General features: G+C 42.6%; 1 pseudogene; it reads right to left on the bottom strand.

Annotated features, from left to right (window-relative positions):
- Positions 1-3371: 3371 nt before the first annotated feature.
- On the bottom strand, positions 3372-3489 carry LOC126356726 (5S ribosomal RNA; annotated as a pseudogene).
- Positions 3490-18074: the final 14585 nt, after the last annotated feature.

Here is an 18074-nt window from a genome sequence, read left to right as displayed (position 1 = left end):
GTGTGTGCCACTTCATCGTTTTAGTTCTGAGTGGCACGGATGAAAGAGTGCTCTCCCTCTGAACGTCTGTGTCAGAAGTCAGCAAGTGTTCTAATTTTAACATTTGAATGGGAGTAGCTTGGTTAGTGCATTAAGTTCAGTGGTGTGATCTTGACGAAAATGTAGCGGATGGGAGAGAAGTAGTTGTCTCTGCTGAATTTCGTAAACAAAAAAGAATGTTTGCAACCTGTTGCAAGCTCAATTTCTGTTGATACCGAGACATCCCAAATCAATTCAGTGATGTTGTAGTGAATATAGCAACTTGCAATTGTAATTGGGATATCGAAGTGTGTGTGGAAATGATCACACAGTTGACTTCTGCAAAGAGCAATTACTGAAATCCCTATACATTCCACCTGAAGACCATTTGTTCCCATCTTATTCCTAGACAAACCCTTGTTTCCAAAAACAGTAACTTCTTAGAAACTTTGATTTTTGCGTATTCAGACCACATGCGAGGAACGTTTTGTAAATGTTTAGTTCATTTTTAAACGGGACACTGTCATGGAAGGTGGAAGTCAACACTTCAGTCTTCTAGTGCCACACACTAAATGCAAACAAAGCCCGAGAGGATTTCGCGGATCACGCAACAATGCAATCTAAAATGTTTCGAGTGTGGTGATATCTTTATGAAGACAGAAGAAAAAATTGAAAAATCTGTTGTGAACCAGTCAAGGAGCAAAAAACGCGCATTAGGGTCCTAACTGTAGAAACGTACTTTTACAGGTGTGAAACATTTGGTCCTGTGTGGCCAGCAGGAACTGGCTCTATGCAGCCTACACACCACTGGAAACATAAGGCCGCACAAAGGCTAGTTAATCGCTGGCAATTTTCGTTCTCTCCTGATGTTCGGAGCTCAAACTAGAGACTTAGTTTTGAAAAGGCAGCCTCAAAAGTTCCTGAGAATGCACGATATATCAGCGCTAGTATTCAAGATACCGTAAATATTTCAAGAAAGTAGAACAGAGCTGCAGAGCTCAAACTAGAGACTTGGTTTTGAAAAGGCAGCCTCAAAACGTTCCTGAGAACGCACGATATATCAGCGTTGGTATTCAACATAACGTAAACATTTTGAGAAAGTAGAACAGAGCAATTGTTCACAAACTGGTTCTTCGCCATTCTTTCTTATTAAACGATGGACATTGCAAGCAACTATCTTTTTGTGATGGGTGAGGCGTTTTAGAATAAAATATTATTCTTGAAAACTTTCTTTCTACCTGCTATAGACTTAATAGCGCCTGAGCCAGCGAAGGAAATACTATCCAGTTTGAAGCTAATCGGTCTTAACACTAAATTTTTGGGGGTGTCAGGTGTGCGACACAACAATGACATTGAGAATTCTGTAATGGTTACTTCAGCCACCGAATGTATCAGGATGACCAGATGTAGTGGGAAGACACCAAATGTAGTGGGTGGAGCGAGGAGGTGCCGTATTAAAATTCAGCGAGAACTTTCCAAGTGATTTATAGTTTTTTTTTAGCTACAGTGCCCCCTTTCCTCTTGGTCTGCATCACAGGGCCCCGCAATGCTGAGGAAGCACCCCAACAGCCTCTGTAACACAATGCTGTGTCGAGCCAGCCTTGTACGCCAACGTCAGGATGCCGCAGTTGACTCGGCGGTCTGCATCCCTGCTAAATCAGCTGTCCCCACCCTCGTTGCCTCCATTCCACACCAAGGAGCCGCCTAGCAGCCTGCTGACAACTGCAACATGTTCCGTGCCATGTTCCTTCACCTTCGTGGATTAGGATGCAGCGATGACAAATGGCAGCCGAGTCTGCGACTTTCGCCCCAGTTGTCACCGGCGTATGTTGGAACCAGCACGACGGCTCGTAGTAGTGAGTGGTGGAGCGGCCTGACGCTGTCTGGTTGGCTACGGACAACGCGTCAACCTCAGGGGGTCTAACCAACAACCTGCCGTGGACTGGAACACTGAAGCCCCATCTGTTGCTGCGTCTAGCTGGTGGTGTGACTAGCCCCGCCATCCAGGAGAGCAGCCGCCCTGGAATGACCCTTGTTAGAAAACACCTATTTATACTGGGCTGTTCACCCCTGTTTTGCTAACGCAGTGCTCCAAGTCACATACGCACAACACCTGGGTTGCACCAGTGGCCCCCTTCCGTCTGTGACTTGGGCCATGCAAACTGCTGTGTGTGCCCTCTCCGGCGGTTCTACGACCTGTGGGCTCTATTTGCCTTTTGCAACTGCTGGTACGCGTTACTTACTGCAATCCAGCCCGCACTTGACTGTAACTTGTGCTCAGAATATCGCACAAAACTAACTTTCGCTATCTTAAACTGTGGTGTCACTACATTATTCCCCTCTTCATAAAACCCGGTTCCTGAGTCGCCCCTTAACTAGCTCTTAACTTGTTTGGATTGGCACCTATGGCATATTCCCTTACTACTAGAAAACTTAAACGTGGTCTAGTGCTGTTGTTGTTGTTGTGGTCTTCAGTCCTGAAACTGGTTTGAGGCAGCTCTCCATGCTACTCTATCCTGTGCAAGCTTCTTCATCTCCCAGTACCTACCGCAGCCTACATCCTTCTGAATCTGCTTGATGTATTCATCTCTTGGTCTCCCTCTACGATTTTGGATTGGCACCTATGGCATATTCCTTTATTACTAGAAAACTTGAACGTGGTCTAGAACTATCTTTCTTAAAATCATGACATGAAACCAAAGGTAAAAATTCCTTATTGGACGACCACTGCTCAATCAACCCCTTACCTACTGGTCTCCACTGATACTTGACTACCCTTGGTTCCCTTTTGAAATTAGCTCTCCACCTGATCAGAAAGAAGACAACATATAAAAGAGTTATGGCTGTGATGACACTTGGCAGAGAGGTGGTCAAAATGATCATTATGTACCGTTGCCTTTCCCTATACTGAGCGACGTGATGAACAAACTGTTCCGCTGACATGCGCCGCTCTTGCTCTAAAATGAACCGGTTTTCAGATCTCAACAGACCTGGCTCCAGAGCTTGATTTAACAAGGTCAGATTCTGCCTTGTCAAAAACTCTAGAGTGGCTTCTGGTCAGTACAGCTGTGGCTGTGTAACATTCAGTTGCGTGACCCCTGAAATTGATGCTGGCAGATGGAAGGTTGGTCCTATTATGTTCCACTTAGTTCTACTCCGTCTTCATGCCACGAGTGGCTTACCGGGACCATCCGACCGCAGTGTCATCCTCAGTGCAAGACATGGATAGGAGGGACATGGGGTCAGCACACCACTCTCTCAGTCGTTATGATGGTATTCTTGACCGAAGGCGCTTCTATTCGATCGAGTAGCTCTTCAATTGGCATCACGAGGCTGGGTTTACCGCAAAAAAATGACAACAGCGCATGGTGGCCTGGATGGTCACCCATCCATGTGCCGACCACGCCCGACAGCGCTTAACTTCGATGATCTAATGGGAACCGGTGTATCCACAGTGGCAAGGCCGTTGCCGTACGCTTAGTTCCATTGATTAAAATTCCGCTCCTCTTGAGCTCTTTACGTTTCGCTACTAAAAATACTCCCCACTCAAAACAGCTTGCTACTAATACCAAATTCTTGTAGGTGGAGAATATACAATGCATCCCGACCCTTTGCAAGATAAATTTTAACTCCACGATGTCCCTTGGATAGTCTATTCCTTTCGCCCTAGTTAAAAATAACTGTACCGTGCAAGATGTCCCTTGGAGAGTCTATTCCTTTCGCTCCAGTTAAAAATAACTGTACCGTGCATGTGTCTCATATTCGTAGCTTCACAGACTTTCCTCCAACATTCACTATTCTTGATCCAGACCCAACACTGATTGTGCGACTACTTTCGTCCTTAAATTCACATGATATGAGCTGGTGCAATAAACACGTCTTCCATGATCCAGAACTGCTGATAAAAAAATTTTAAACAGGAAATCGCGTGACTCTGGGATCGTTCAACACATATTTTTACAGCTTTGCCGCAAAATTTACTCCGACGCATTTATTTCTCCAGAACTGCGTTTGATTTCTTTTCCAACAACTCTCCACATACATCAGACGCTACACTTCTCTTTTCAGTGACCTGAAGACAGAGATGACCATCACCCTTCCTCCCTCTTCAAAAGGAGTCCTGCCCCTAGCAGGCTCACAATACTCGAAAACACATGTAACATACATACATACATACATTAATCGTTGTTCCATAGACCATGAATCGACGTTCCATAATGATGTGAAATGTGTCACTTTAACATAAGTTTTCTTTACACAAATTAATTAATTAATTAATTAATTATTTTAGAGTTACTACTTCATATGTACGAATTCATCTATTGAGTAGAACGAGTTGTCATTTAGAAATTATTTATTTTGATTTTAAATGATGGTTGGCTATCTGTCAGACTTTTAATACTATTTGGCAAATGACCAAAGATTTTTTGGCAGCGTAATCCACCCCTTTCTGTGCCAAAGTGAGATTTAATCCAGATTAGTGGATATCATCCTTCCCTCTAGTGTTGTAGCAGTTCGCTGTTGTTCTCGAATTGGGATGGGTTATTAATGACAAATTTCATAAGTGGATATATGTATTGCGAAGGTAATGTGAATATCCAAGGTGATCTTGGGTGGGCGCCAGCTATTATTCTGATTACAGGCTTTTGTGCAATGAATACTTTCTCTCTTAATGACGAATTGCCCCAAATTATGATGCCATATGAAAGCAGTGAATGAAAATAGGCATAGCAGGCTAATTTGCTGATATGTTCATCATCAAAATTTGCAATAACCCTAACAGCATAAGTAGCTGAATCTAACCGTTTCAGCAGATCATAGATGTGTTTCTTCTAATTCAATTTGTCATCAATGCACACACTCAGAAATTTGAGTACTCTACCTTAGGAATAGACTTCCTTTAATACTCTATATTTATCAATGGTGTTATGTCATTTACTGTACTGAATTCTATAAATTGTGTTTTCTTAAAATTTAGTGTGAGTCCATTTGCAGAGAACCACTTAATAATTTTCTGAAAGACCTTATTTGCAATTTCCTCAGCTGATTCTTGTTTCTTGGTTGTGATTACTATACTTGTATCATCAGCAAAAGAACTAACTTCGCATCTTCATTAATATAGAGTGGCAAGTCGTTAATATATGTTAAGGACAATAAGGCACTCAAGACTGAACCTTGTGAGACACCATTCTTGATACCTCGCTAGTTACAAGACTCTGCTGGCTTTTGTAGATTATCTATACTGTAAATTTCAACCTTCTGAATTCTTCTAGTTAAGTATGAACTAAACCATTTGTGCACTGTCCCAATCATACCACAATATGTAAGCTTATCTAGAAGAATTTCATGATTCAGACAATCAAAAGCCTTTGAGAGATTACAAAATATCCCAGTGGGTGATGTTCGGTTGTCCATTGCATTAAATATTTCATCAGTGAATGCATACAGGGTACGTTCCGAAAGTAATGCAATTGAATTTCCCGCGCCGCTCCTAGTAGTCGGAGTGGGAGCGGGCCACATGGAGTAGGTGGGGGGGACGCTAAGCTTTGCCGCGAAACCGGTTTCAGTGCTCTCCGAGCTGTGGAAGCGGCAGGACGTCTGTTATTGTAAACCTCTGCGCGCCGACCGTGTCACGGAAAAAATGGGATCGAGCAACGTTACGCGATTAAGTTTTGTGCTAAACTGAACAAATCTTTTGAAGAGAATAACAAAATGATTCGTGAGGCTTACGGGAACTCTGCTCTGTCCTACTCACAAGTTTCGAGGTGGTTAAAGGCCTTTAAGCCCAAAAAGGCAATAATGAGCAAATCAAAAGTGAAAACAATGCTCATTGTCTTTTTCGACAGCAAAGGAGTGGTCCATAAGGAGTTTGTTCCTCAAGGACAGACAGTTAACGCTGCCTACTACGTGGATGTGCTGGAAAGACTCTGCAAAAGGGTCGTCAGGACGAGAAAGGACATCTCCGCTACCTGGCAACTCCATCACGACAACGCGCCTTGCCACAACGCGCTACGAGTCCGCGAGTTCCTGGCCAAACACCACGTGCCAACGCTGCCCCAACCCCCCTATAGTCCTGACCTCGCCCCACCTGACTTCTTTTTGTTTCCTAGGATTAAGTCAGCCCTGAAAGGAACCCGTTTTTCGTCCATAGACGAGATCCAATCCGCCGTGACGAAGACCTTGCGAGAGGTCCCAGAAGACGCCTTCCAGGGCGCGTACCGGTCATGGCAGAGTCGCTGGAAAAAATGTGTAGAGGCCCAAGGACAGTACTTTGAAGAATTTTAAGTGTTTGTGCAAATCTGTTCAATAAATTACTTTAAAAAAAATAATTGCATTACTTTCGGAACGCACCCTGTATATAGCATCTTCTGTTGAAAAGCCTTTCTGGAAGCCAAATTGACATTTTGTTAGTACCTCATTTTTACAAATATGTGATGATACTCTTGAATACATTAATTTTTCAAGAATTTTGGATAAAGCTGTCAGGAGTGAGATTGGGCGGTAGCTGTTAGCGTCAGATGCATCCCCTTTTTATCCAATTGTTTAACAATAGCATATTTCAGTCTATCTGGAAAAATTCCCTGTTTCAGTGAGCTACTACATATGTGGCTGAGAATCCTACTTATTTGCTGGGAACAGGCTTTTAGTACTCTGTTGGGAATGCCATCAATTCCATGCGAGCTTTTACTTTTGAGTGAATTTATTATTTAGCTAATTTCAGGAGGAGAGGTGGGTTGAATTTCAATTACATCAAATTGCATAGGTACCGCCTCTTCCACATACTGCCTTGCTTTTTCTAATGAATAGCTGAAGCCTATTTTATCTACAACATTTAAAAAATGATTATTGAAAATGTTTTCTACTTCTGACTTCTTGGTAACAAACTTTTCATTGTGTCTGATAAAACTACAGTCTTCCTGTTCTCTTGGTTGCCCTGTTTCCCTTTTCACAATATTCCAAGTGTTTTTATTTTATTATCCAATGTGCTAATCTCAGACATAATGCACATACTTCTGGACTTTTTAATAACTTTTCTTAATACAGTACAGTACTTTTTATAATGTTTCATTGTTTTGGGGTCATTACGTCTTCTAGCTATAAGATACATGTTTACAAGATATTTTTATCCTTTTAGTAAGCCACGGCTTTTTTTAATATTTCACCGTTTTCTTAGGGAAACTGTTCTCAAATATACTCACAAAGGTATCATGAATTATGTTAAATTTTAAATTAGCATCATGTTCCATGTACACCTCATTCCAGTCTAACTGTTGCAAGCTTTCCCTAAAATTTTGAAGTGTTAAATCGTTAATGGAATGCACTACTTTGGAGGACTGTTTTGCATTACTGTACAGAGCTATATCATATACTGTAACTAGCTGCGCATCATGACCAGTCAGCCCGTTCTTAACAGTAAAAGTTTTTATTTGATTACATTTATCTTGGTCTATGAAAACGTTATCTATCAGTGTACCACCCGAATAGGAAAATCAATAACTGATGTCAAATTGAAAGAACCAAGTAATACTTCAAGGTCAAGCTTTCTATCAGACTCTTTCAGAAAATCTGCGTTGAAATTCGCACCAACAATAGCACAACAAAGAATCCCAATTTTTCAAAAATATTTGAAAATTTCCCAGTGAGGACCTCTACACAGCTACAATTATAAAAGTGCCTTTATTTAGTTTAAGCTCACATGCACATGCTTCTATGTGTTGCTCTACGCAAAATTTTTTACTTTCTAAATTTTTCAGACTATGACTGATTTTTACACATATGGCAACTCCTCCTCTCTCCACAGTGGCTCTACTTACAAGTGCTGAAAGCTTATATCCACCTACATTTACCATTTCCATACTTGTGACTGTATGATGTTCAGACAGGCATAGTACATCAATCTTCTGTACAAACAAGCTCATCTACTTTGTTTTTTAGTCCTCTGATATTCTGATGGAATATATTAACATTATTTTTTACTGTGCTTTTATGTGAATCTTGTGAATTACTGACATTATTTTCACTGTACTGTTATGAGAATCTTGTGATATTTTCACATATTTAGTACCTGCCTGTCTCAACTTTTCATTAAGCTTAATTTCAATCAATGTAGGATAATTGGATACTGATCTTAGCCTAAAAAAGTACTCCCATGAGTTTCAGTGCCCCCCCCCCCCTTAAAGATTTTTCTATCATCAGATACAGGAGATCAGACAGGATGCTTACATACGTGTCACCTGTCAGAGTCGTATCTAGATGTCTCGGGGGTCTATATTACTCCAACTTCACACGCATCACACCATTACAGAGCCTCCACCAGGTTGAACAGTTCTCTGCCGACATGCAGGGTCTATGGAGTCATGAGGTTGTCTGCATACCTGTACACGTCCATGCTCTCGATGCAATTTGAAACGAGACTCGTCCGACCAGGCAATGTGTTTCCAGTCATCAGCAATCCAATGTCGCTGTTGATGGGCCCGGGTGAGGCTTAAAGCTTTGTGTCGTGCAGCCATCAAGGGTACACGATTGAGCCTGCGGCTCCGAAAGTCCATATCGATTACATTTTGTTGAATGGTTCGTACGATGGCAGTTGTTGATGGCTCAGCATTGAAATCTGCAGCAGTTTGCGGAAGGATTGCACTTCTGTCATGTTGAACGGTTCTCTTCAGTCGTCGTTTGTCGCATTCCTGCAGGACATTTTTCCGGTAAACGTAATTGATGATCACCGAGCAAAGATATAATGAAAAGAAGAAGATCAAAAAATTTACGACGAGTCTTGCTAACTATTTAGTAGTTAATAACACAGCAGCTACCTATTTAACCACAGAAATATCATTTTATGTGATGAAAGGCTCTAAACGTAAGATAATTAAATTTTCTGCTGACTAAAATTACTGTTTGTTCATTTTTAGTGGAGTCACTCAGTAAGTTTCCAGGGTCAGGTATGGTGTGACATCCACAATTTCGATATTGGTACTTTACGATGTAATGAATGTTAATGCAATAACTTTCGTTTGAGGTCGGGAAGCATCCTGCAGTGGCTCTCATGATTTTCCGAGCTGAAAAGAGTATGTACATAGAGTACTAGCCTCCCCCACTATCTAATGATTGGTGCGAAAAGTCTCAAATGGCTCAAATGGTTCAAATGGCTCAAACGGCTCTAAGCACTATGGGACTTAACATCTGAGGACATCAGTGCCCTAAACTTAGAAATACTTAAACCTAACTGAGCTAAGGACATCACACACATCCATGCCCGAGGCAGGATTCGAACCTTCGAACGTAGCAGCAGCGCGGCTCTGAACTAAAGCGCCTAGAACCACTCGGCCACAACGGCCGGCGGAAAGTCTAAAAAAAAAGACATATCTTACTGTATATTCTGACAAGATCCTTAACGGAAGAGATAAAATAAAAATTTGGTCCCTAGTAGATAAGAACACAAACATAACAGCAGGTTTGATCCCAGCACTAAAATTTTCCTAGTTGGAAGGGCATGAGAAGGAAGAAGCTACGTCTTTCTCAAAAGAAGAACTCTTTACGACGTGAAGGCTGGGTTGTGGAGAAACATACTTTCTGAAAAATGAAAAAACCTCTGGAGGAAACGACGAGGAAGCTATGTTTTTCAGCACTGTTTCTTAAGCAGCGCACCGCGGAGTGTTAGATGAGGCGATTTCATACTTTTTCAGCATTTCAGCTGAAGTGAAGCTTCTCATGCAGCGTATTTTTAAAACTAGATGCAGGGATTCCGTCAAGAGCTACGACTTCATACCTCTCCAGTAGTTCAACTGAAGTGAAATTTCACATGCAGTGCATTTTTATAACTTAATGCAGGGATACCCTGAAGTGCCCATATGGAGCATTTCTTTAGAGTATGCAAAGAGATTATTTGAAACAAGAGGGCCAAGCTCAGTGATAAAAACTTTCACATGCAGTTGCTCTGCAAAGTTAAAGGGGAATCTGAAACTATTAATGGATACTGAATATGTTTGTAATTTTTGTATTCATTCTTCATTGTTTGTACCATCGAGTTCATTTTTTTTTCAAGTGTGATGATCTTGCTTGTCCTTCTGTACCAGTGATGGTTGTTACAATGCCCGTTCCTTATCACTCAGATCAGTAATCATCATGGTGAATAGCTTCACTTTCCCTCTGGTCGCAGTAGAACCGGTAAGTGAATTATGCCTGTTGAACAATGCACCAGTAGCTAGGGGTGAAAAATCGGTTTAGGTAAGGCGTAAATGAAGTTGGCCTGAATGTGTTGGAGTAGGGGATGCTGGATTCCTTTGTTTTGTTCTTTAACTAATTTAGTCTCTGTTCACGTATTTTACATTTGCTCCATGCAGCATTTACATTATTAATTTTTTCTCAAATTTAGGTTGTTAGTCCACTCAACCGAAAAGTAATTTTACCAAATAATTTTTGTATTTTGTAATTGTAGTTGAATACATATTTTTCAAAGTAGTTATAATTGAGACCAATTACTTGTTGTGAGTAATGTTTCCAACACTGCGAATGAGGTGGGCAAATGATATCACCTTGGCACCTGGCCCACGGGCACTCGTGGACACGGGTGGGCCAAAAACCGATGTGCAGGGCGAAAGACATTCCGGAGGGCTGAACGGAAGGCCTCTCCAGTTTGTCTGACGAACCGGTTTCAGGCTCTGTCTCCGGCTGATACTGATGTTCGGCCGGAGATGTCTGCTTGTCCTGTTCCAGAGGTTGCCCCTCAGTCTGCAAGATCCGGGCAGCCGCAGAGGGTAGGCTTACTGGTAGTTGGGAGCTCCAATGTCAGGCGCGTAATGCGGCCCCTTAGGGATATGGCAGCAAGAGAGGGGAAGAAAACCAATGTGCACTCTCTGTGCATACCGGGGGGAGTCATTCCAGATGTAGAAAGGGTCCTTCCGCTTGCCATGAAGGGTACAGGGTGCACCCATCTGCAGGTGGTCGCTCATGTCGGCACCAATGACGTGTGTCGCTATGGATAGGAGGAAATCCTCTCTGGCTTCCTACGGCTATCTGATTTGGTGAAGACTGCCAGTCTCGCTAGCGGGATGAAAGCAGAGCTCACCATCTGCAGCATCGTCGACAGTACTGACTGCGGACCTTTGGTACAGACCCGTGTGGAGGGTCTGAATCAGAGGCTGAGACGGTTCTGCGACCGTGTGGGCTGCAGATTCCTCGACTTGCGCCATAGGATGGTGGGGTTTCGGGTTCCGCTGGATAGGTCAGGAGTCCACTACACGCAGCAAACGGCTACGCGGGTAGCAGGGGCTGTGTGGCGTGGACTGGGCGGTTTTTTAGGTTAGATGGCCTCGGGCAAGTACAGAAAGGGCAACAGCTTCAAAGGGTGCGGGGCAAAGTCAGGACATGCGGGGACCAAGCAGCAATTGGTATTGTAATTGTAAACTGTCGAAGCTGCATTGGTAAAGTACAGGAACTTCAAGCGCTGATAGAAAGCACCGAAGCTGAAATCGTTATAGGTACAGAAAGCTGGCTGAAGCCAGAGATAAATTCAGCCGAAATTTTTGCAAAGACACAGACGGTGTTTAGAAAGGATAAATTGCATGCAACCGGTGGTGGCGTGTTTGTCGCTGTTAGTAGTAGATTATCCTGTAGTGAAGTAGAAGTGGACAGTTCCTGCGAAATATTATGTGTGGAGGTTACACTCAACAACCGAGCTAGGTTAATAATTGGCTCCTTTTACCGACCTCCCGACTCAGCAGCATTAGTGGCAGAACTGTTGCGAGAAAATTTGGAGTACATTTCACATAAATTTTCTCAGAATATTATAGTCTTAGGTGGAGATTTCAGTTTACCAGATATAGACTGGGATACTCAGATGTTTAGGACGTGTGGTAGGGACAGAGCATCAAGTGACACTATACTGAGTGTACTATCCGAAAATTACCTCGAGCAATTAAACAGAGAATCGACTCGTGGAGATAACATCTTGGACCTATTCATAACAAACAGACCCGAACTTTTCGACTCTGTAAGTGCAGAACAGGGAATCAGTGATCATAAGGCCGTTGCAGCATCCCTGAATATAAAAAAAGGGAGGAAGGCTTATCTGTTTAGCAAGAGTAATAGAAGGCAGATTTCAGACTACCTAACAGACCAAAACGAAAATTTCTGTTCCTACACTGACAATGTTGAGTGTTTATGGAAAAAGTTTAAAGCAATTGTAAAATGCGTTTTTGACAGTTACGTGCCAAGTAAAACTGTGAGGGACGGGAAAAAACCCTCCGTGGTACAACAACAAAGTTAGGAATCTACTGCGGAAGCAAAGAGAGCTTCACTCCAAGTTTAAACGCAGCCAAAACCTCTCAGACAAACAGAACCTAAACGGTGTCAAAGATAGTGTAAGGAGGGCATTGCGTGAAGCGTTCAGTGAATTCGAAAGTAAAATTCTATGTATCGACTAGACAGAAAATCCTAGGAAGTACTGGTCTCACGTTAAATCAGTATGTGGCTCGAAACAGCATATCCAGACACTCCGGGATGATGATGGCTTTGAAACAGAGGATGACACGCGTAAAGCTGAAATACTAAACACCTTTTTCGAAAGCTGTTTCACAGAGGAAGACCGCACTGCAATTCCTTCTCTAAATCCTCGCACAAATGAAAAATTAGCTGACATCGAAATAAGTGTCCAAGGAATAGAAAAGCAAATGAAATCACTCAACAGAGGAAAGTCCACTGGACCTGACGGAATACCAATTCGATTCTACACAGAGTATGCGAAAGAACTTGCCCCCCCCCCCCCCCCTTCTAATAGCCGTGTACCGCAAGTCTCTAGAGGAACGGAATGTTCCAAATGATTGGAAAACAGCACAGGTAATCCCTGTCTTCAAAAAGGGTCGTCGAGCAGATGCGCAAAACTATAGATCTATATCTCTGACGTCGATCTGTTGTACAATTTTAGAACATGTTTCTTGCTCGAGTATCATGTCGTTTGTGGAAACCCAGAATCTACTCTGTAGGAATCAACATGGATTCCGGAAACGGCGATCGTGTGAGACCAAAGTCGCTTTATTTGTTCACCAGACCCAGAAAATATTAGATACAGGCTCCCAGGTAGATGCTATTTTTCTTGACTTCCGGAAGGCGTTCGATACAGTTCCGCACTGTCGCCTGATAAACAAAGTAAGAGCCTACGGAATATCAGACCAGCTGTGTGGCTGGATTGCAGAGTTTTTAGCAAACCTAACACAGCATGTTGTTATCAATGGAGAGACGTAACCTCTGGCGTGCCACACGGGAGTGTTATGGGACCATTGCTTTTCACAATATATATAAATGACCTAGTAGATAGTGTCGGAAGTTCCATGCGGCTTTTCGCGGATGATGCTGTAGTATACAGAGAAGTTACAGCATTAGAAAATCGTAGCGAAATGCAGGAAGATCTGCAGCGGATAGGCACTTGGTGTAGGGAGTGGCAACTGACCCTTAACATAGACAAATGTAATGTATTGCGAATCCATAGAAAGAAGGATCCTTTATTGTATGATTATATGATAGCGGAACAAACACTGATAGCAGTTACTTCTGTTAAATATCTGGGAGTATGCGTGTGGAACGATTTGAAATGGAATGATCATATAAAATTAATTGTTGGTAAGGCGGGTACCAGGTTGAGATTCATTGGGAGAGTCCTTAGAAAATGTAGTCCATCAACAAAGGAGGTGGCTTACAAAACACTCGTTCGACCTATACTTGAGTCTTGCTCATCAGTGTGGGATCCGTACCAGATCGGGTTGACGGAGGAGATAGAGAAGATCCAAAGAAGAGCGGCGCATTTCGTCACAGGGTTATTTGGTAACCGTGATAGCGTTACGGATATGTTTAGCAAACTCAAGTGGCAGGCTCTGCAAGAGAGGCGCCCTGCATCGCGGTGTAGCTTGCTCGCCAGGTTTCGAGAAGGTGCGTTTCTGGATGAGGTATCGAATATACTGCTTCCCCCTACTTATACCTCCCGTGGAGATCACGAATGTAAAATTAGAGGCATTCGAGCGCGTACGGAGGCTTTCAGACAGTCGTTCTTCCCGTGAACCTTACGTGACTGGAACAGAAAAGGGGGTAATGACAGTGGCACGTAAAGTGCCCTCCGCCACACACCGTTGGGTGGCTTGCGGAGTATGAATGTAGATGTAGATGTAGAAATACACTGTCGTGTTCCAATGTCACCTCTCATAGCTCTAATTTCTCTCTCTCTCTCTCTCTCTCTCTCTCTCTCTCTCTCTCTCTCTCTCTCTTGCTTGTCTCAGTCCTATAGTGTGTTCTTATACAGGGTGTAATTCACACTAATCAATGCGAAAGTAATTCTGTTATGCTTTTTACGACCAAAAGCTGAACCGAGTTGATGAAATTAGGCATGGAGTTAGCTTGATCACTGAGGAAGAACATAGGCTACTTAAACTGCGTGGTAAAACATATTTATAGATTCTAAGAATACAAAGCGAAACATGAAAGAATAATTACTTATTGAAAAACCTATTTGATCTTTGACTTTCGAAATTTGTTAATGAAAAATTCATTAATTGTTTGGAATGTTCTTTATAAAACGATACAACGGTGTGAATACAATGATTATACAATTCCCAATGTGGTTAATCCATATTTTCATGCTATACTAATTAATTTGAAAGGAAAACGTTGGTACAAAGAGGGCAACTGCGAAGAAACCATAGGTAACAGAAGATTTACCTCACCTGATCGATGAAAGAAGGAAGCGCAAAAGTGTTCAGAGAAATTCAGGATTCTAGAAATACAAGTCGTTGAGGAATGAGCCGAATAGGAAGTGCACGGAAGTTGAAACGAAAAGTATGAATGAAAAATATGAAGAAATCGAAAAAGAAATGATTGATTCATTCCTTTTTAGAGACGTCCATTCCTCTTCAACTGTGTTGCCTACTGCGCTATTCCTTATTGCTGTATCTATAGCGTTAGAGAACTTCAAACGTATCACGTCATTCCTTAGAACTTCTGTATCCCACTTCTTAGCGTATTGATTCTTCCTGACTAATGTCTTTAACTTCAGCCTACTCTTCATCACTACTATATTGTGATCTGAGTCTATATCTGCTCCTGGGTACGCCTTACAATCCAGTATCTGATTTCGGAATCTCTGTCTGACCATGATTTAATCTAATTGAAATCTTCCCGTATCTCCCGGCCTTTTCCAAGTATACCTCCTCCTCCTGTGATTCTTGAACAGGGTATCGCTATTACTAGCTGAAACTTGTTACAGAACTCAGTCTTTCTCCTCTTTCATTCCTTGTCCCAAGACCATATTCTCTTGCAATCTTTTCTTCTATTCCTTCCCCTACAACTGCATTCCAGTCGCCCATGACTATTAGATTTTCGTCCCCCTTTACATACTGCATTACCCTTTCAATATCCTCATACACTTTCTCTATCTGTTCATCTTCAGCTTGCGACGTCGGCATATATACCTGAACTATCGTTGTCGGTGTTGGTCTGCTGTCGATTCTGATTAGAACAACCCGGTCACTGAACTGTTCACAGTGACAGAACCTCTGCCCTACCTTCCTATTCATAACGAATCCTACACCTGTTATACCATTTTCTGCTGCTGTTGATATTACCCGATACTCATCTGACCAGAAATCCTTGTCTTCCTTCCACTTCACTTCACTGACCCCTACTATATCTAGATTGAGCCTTTGCATTTCCCTTTTCAGATTTTCTAGTTTTCCTACCACATTCAAGCTTCTGACATTCCACGCCCCGACTTGTAGAGCATTATAATTTCGTTGATTATTCAATATTTTTCTCATGGTAACCTCCCCCTTGGCAGTCCCCTCCCGGAGATCCGAAAGGGGGACTATTCCGGAATCTTTTGCCAATGGAGAGATCATCATGACACTTCTTCTGCATCCTCATGTCGTTGATCATTGCTTATTCTTCCGCCTTTAGGGGCAATTTTCCACCCCTAGGACAACAGGGTGCCCTGAACCTCCATCCGCTCCTCCGCCCTCTTTGACAAGGCCGTTGGCAGAATGAGGCTGACTTCTTATGCCGGAAGTCTTCGGCCGACAATGCTGCTTATTTATCAAAATTTAGGTAGTGGCGGGGATCGAACCTGGGACCGAAGACGTTTTGATTACGCTACCCCTACACCACGGGTATACCATACTGCTGTAAAACTTTATCCCACATTTTCGTCTGTAGAATCCTGATATTAAACCGTTCATAATTTCGTCATGTAAAGTGTCACAAATTTTAAAACGGCACTGAACTATGGTACTACTCAGTTCTTTAAAAAATCAAAATTACAATCTCACCACAGTTATTTAAAGTAGAAAGGAAGCCCGAGGCATTGGTGATGGACTAGCTTGCGATTATTGTTCGATTTTAATGTGACTCAAAACAAATTTTATTATAAACTTCAATTCACTTTAATTGAATTACATAGACACGAGTAAAAATCATATTACTTTGCGTCCGCAACCAAACTCATTGACAGTAGGCACGTTGAATAATCAATCACAAACAATCGTTCTTGTTTAACCATATCTCAAAAGACTACTAAGATTATACACTCCAACCAGAGTAACACAGCCACACACTACCACAACTTCATAAACAACATGAGATGTTAAAGATTAATGAAACTGAACTGCCCAGACAAAGGTCCACAGTGAAACATGCTTATTCTAAAAATACAAGGTGGCCCAACCACATTCGCAAACCTTGCACACAGAAATAATAACAAGTCGCATGTTCATTAAAGATACATAAATGATTAAAATAGGTGTTAAATAAGAATGGCTACTAATAACTCAACCAGTAAAATAACTTACAGAAACGCTAATGTTATAACAGGGTTACCTCACTTAACTAACGGACGTAATGACTCAGTGATTCCCAAATTGCACATAGCTTTAGAGAACAGCGTCAAGGCCCATATCAGTATTTGCAAGCAATAACGCTACGGCCGGCAGACAATACAAGCGTTCAGTGCCCACGGCTTTTGCACAGGGTCACATAGCAGGTTCAAATGGCACTGAGCACTAACATCTGAGGTCGTAAGTCCCCTAGAACTCAGAACTACTTAAACCTAACTGACCTAAGTACATCCATTCCCGAGGCAGGATTCGAACCTGCGACCGTAGCGGTCGCGCGGTTCCAGACTGAAGCGCATAAACCGCTCGGCCACTCAGGCCGGCACACATAGCAGGCGATATATTTTTATATGTAACACGACCGGCATCACAATGAGCGGTCCTGACAATCCATAACCGCGCAGACGCCAGGGAACAAGCAGTCTTAACAAATGGCCTGCAGCACAAATAGATTGTAATGAAAACAAGGTCAAATCACAGGCACACTGGAATAAATAACAAGCATACCCCCCCCCCCCCCCAAATTCTTACGGAGCAATACCAAATGCTGCCGTGAGAAATGATTAAACCATCAAGTCTACGGCTGCTGGGCACGTACACAACCGCAGCCAATCCCAATGCTGGCAATATGCGCTAAAACAAGCTAAAATTTGCATGAAAACCACTTACACACCTCACGGATAAACAGAAACTGAATGTGGAAGATACGTGTCCTTAAAAATATCCACTGTGGAACCAAGTTCAGAACCATCTCCGGCAGCTACCCATGCCACCATAAGTTTCAACAATCTTCTTAGTTGAACACAGAATAAAAGTCATATGAAAGATGGAGATTGCAAATTACGAGCTGGGATGCTGTTCAGCGTGAGTCGACGAACCCACCACAATTTTGCACGTCACGGCGTCCAATGATCGGCACCAAATATCTGACCTGCACCGAAAGACAAGGGCGGCGAGCACGGCGAGGCCCATGCACCACGGTTAGGGAAGCGGGCTTGTTTTCAATACATATTGGCTCGTTGAACGCCGATCGGAGACTCACTCGTCACACGTACACCAGGAAAACCGCCGGGGGAGCAGGCAAAGATAGCAGAATCCCGATAACAGCGATACAAGTGGAGCACCCTGGCGCCAGCCGCCACAGCATTAGCTTTGGAACTTATTTTAGAATGCAGAAACAGACCTAAAATT

Source organism: Schistocerca gregaria, chromosome 3 (genome assembly GCF_023897955.1).
Source record: "Schistocerca gregaria isolate iqSchGreg1 chromosome 3, iqSchGreg1.2, whole genome shotgun sequence".
Lineage (NCBI taxonomy): Eukaryota > Metazoa > Arthropoda > Insecta > Orthoptera > Acrididae > Schistocerca > Schistocerca gregaria.
The sequence above is the reverse complement of the archived record's forward strand: the minus strand, read 5'-3'. Positions and strand labels throughout refer to the sequence as shown.